This window comes from Triticum dicoccoides, chromosome 3B (genome assembly GCF_002162155.2).
Source record: "Triticum dicoccoides isolate Atlit2015 ecotype Zavitan chromosome 3B, WEW_v2.0, whole genome shotgun sequence".
In the NCBI taxonomy this organism is placed as follows: Eukaryota; Viridiplantae; Streptophyta; class Magnoliopsida; order Poales; family Poaceae; genus Triticum; species Triticum dicoccoides.
The window spans coordinates 846205398-846208700 of record NC_041385.1 but is presented as its reverse complement, the minus strand read 5'-3'; the positions used below and the strand labels follow the sequence as shown (position 1 = coordinate 846208700).

General features: G+C 40.4%; 1 protein-coding gene across 1 annotated transcript in view; it reads right to left on the bottom strand.

Annotated features, from left to right (window-relative positions):
- LOC119278885 (beta-fructofuranosidase, insoluble isoenzyme 4-like) overlaps window positions 1-3303 on the bottom strand; it is a 15892-nt gene that overhangs the window by 3957 nt on the left and 8632 nt on the right. The gene's annotated exons all lie outside the window — the stretch shown is intronic.

Genomic DNA, 3303 nt, shown 5'->3' with positions numbered 1-3303 from the left:
TCGCTCTCCCTGGCGACTCGGGGGCGAACCCTCACTAGTGCAGAACCGGGCTTTAGTGCTGGTTCGTGACGGCCTTTAGTGCCGGTTGGCGAACCGGCACTAAAGAGTGGGGACTAAAGGTCCCCGGCCTTTAGTACTGGTTCGTCACGAACCAGCGCTAAAATGCCACCACGTGGCACGAGCTAGACCCGTTTGCGTGGAGAGCATTAGTACCGGTTGGTAACACCAACCGATACTAAATATTTGGGTGTTTTTTTTAAATTTTCTTTAATTTTGTGTTTTCAATTTAATTTAGTGATTGTTTTACATTATAATGAGTTGTTAAATCATTAGGTGAAAGTACCACGGATTAGTTTCGACTGGATGCATTATTGGATATCTCTATATATAGCTAGCTAGCTAGAGTATATGCCATATCCATATTATACTTGATCAACTATATAATATATACGGATATAGCATATACTTGTTCACTTAGCTAGGTAGGATTCATCCAGCTGAAACTAATCTGCGGTTTCTTTCATTAAATGATATAATAATTAACTAGCTATCTAATCACCACCAGCACTACTAGCTTAAAGAAGAAACATTCACTTGTATACCAGAAGCAAAAATATTATCGATCGAGTTCAACATGATTGTCATGATATTATAAGCGTTCATATATATATAACACCACAAAAGCAAATCACTTAAGTTCAGAACGAAGAACACGAACATGAAAGGACAAGTACTAATTAAGAGCGGCATGAAGAACTAGCAAAATCACTCCTGCTAGCTACTCTCTCTTTGGTAAAATAGCATAGAACATGTATAGCTCTCCTGATTGATCATACTGGAGCATGCCGATGAACCTGTCTCCTAATCGTGGGCTGCGCTTCTCATTGCTGCCCCCTAGTACTTCTCTGCGATCATTAACAATTTCCCTCCAATCTTTCACTATTAAGCATTCATTGCTTCTAGAAATCCTGAATGCATTCATGTGCAATGCAGGATATCTTGGCCGTAAGCTAACAATTGACATCTGACCTTTAGTCTCGATCCCCTGAGGCACAACTGTCATTGAGAATCCCTGTTGAAGAACATTGTATAGTATTTAATTAATATACTTAGCAATGAAAGTTTAGCAAAAAAATTATGTATGCAAAATATGCACTGAGGACAAATAGTAAATATCTTACCATCATTCCTAAATAGATGTGACCGTAGTTCAATACCATCACTATTGGTCGCACGTTTTGAGTACTAACATTTCTAAGTGCAGGAAGAAAATTTGTCTTGACAGTATGAAGATCCTCAAGCCATGAAACATAATGACTTATCTCCTCGCAGTTTAGTTCAGCTTCGGGACAGTAGTAGGTCCTGTCTACCAAGCGCCGGACATGTTTGATTGAATGGAGATAAGATGTCAATAGAAATTAGTTGTCAGTTATTTTTGAATAAGCAATATCAAAGACAAAAATATAGTTGAGAAGAACTCACATAATGGTAGAACTGGAGGCGTCTGCACATCGACCCATATGTCTCTATTACTTTCAATATCATCTTCCGGACGAATATCAAAGGTGATAACCATACCAGGCTCAAATGCATAAGCCTTGCATAGTGCTTGCCAAGTTTTACATTCAAAATATGTGTATGTGTGTGTATTGTATACTTTGACGCTGAAAGTATAACCATCATGCTCAGTTTTCAACTAAACATTTACTAAAAATAAACTAATTATATTAATTCAACTAGTTCAAACTAATTAAGCATATACTAAAATAAAGTAGTTCTATATATTAATTCAACTAGTTGAACTAAGCATTTACTTACTAAAAATAAACTAGTCCTATATATTAATTCAACAAGTTCAACTAAGCATTTACTAAAAATAAACTAGTTCTATATATTAATTCAACTAGTTCAACTAAACATTTACTAAAAATAAACTAGTTCTATATATTAATTCAACTAGTTCAACTAAGCATTATATTTACTAAAAATAAACTAGTTATTATATTCATTCAACTAGTTGAACTAAACATTAACATATTTCTAATTCATCGATGATAATATTTCTAACATTCTAAAAATAAACTAGATAGTTCTAGTTAATTAATCTAAACATTAGAAATTAAACAGAAAATAAGTAAAAAAATATGTGTGTGTAGTGTGTGTGTATATGTGTGTACATGTGTAGTGTACGTGTAGTGTACATGTGTGTGTTTGTGTGTGTCTGTGTGTATGTGTGTGTGTGTACATGTGTGTGTGTATGTGTGTGTGTGTGTATAGTGTGCATGTGTGTGCATGTATGGAGCGGGCCGGGCGCGTACCGGCGGGCGGCGACGATGGGCGGCGGGGGCCGATGACGGCGACGAGACGGGCGGCGGCAGCCAGGGACGGAGACGGGCCGGCGGCGGCCGGGGACGACGAGACGAGACGGCCGCGGCGACGACGACAGGCGGCGGGGGCGGCGACGACGACGGGCGGCGGGGGCGCGCGGCGGCGACGACGACGGGCGGCGGGGGCGGCGAGGGCGACGGCACGGCGGCGCGGCGGCGTCGGCGTCGTCGAGATCGAGACTCGGGCGCGCGAGAAGTGGAACGACTGGCGACGATAACTGAATTTTCGTAAGTGTCATATATATAGGATGGGCGTTTAGTACCGGTTGGTGGCTCCAACCGGTACTAAAGGCCAATTTTGGCCAGCCCAAGCGGCGGGAAACGTGGGCCTTTAGTACCGGTTGGTGGCTCCAACCGGTACTAAAGGGCAACACATTAGTACCGGTTGGAGGCTCCAACCAGTACTAATGCCCGTGCGCTGCCACCCTGCAGTGCGCTACGTTTAGTCCCACCTCGCCGAGCGAAGGGCAGCCGCACTGGTTTATAAACCCAGCCGCGGCCGCCCTTTCGAACTCCTCTATATAGCAGGCTTCTGGGCCTAATTAGGGCGCGCTGCCCTATGAGCCTGCTGGCCCTACTGGGCATGTATTTGCACATCCAAGGTCTGGCAGGCCCACTGGGCACCGCCCCAACATGTTTTTTATAAATTATTTTCTTTTCTGCATTATTTATTTTCTTCTATTTATTTTTCAGTAATTTTTTATATAGTTATTCCTTTTCTGCTTTATTTTTTTCTTCTATTTATTTCTGAATAGTATTTATTTTCTTCTATTTATATTTCAGTAATTTTTTTATATAGTTATTCCTTTTCTGCTTTATTTTTTTCTTCTATTTATTTCTGAATAGTATTTATTTTCTTCTATTTATTTTTCAGTAATTTTTTTATATAGTTATTCCTTTTCTGCTTTATTTTTTT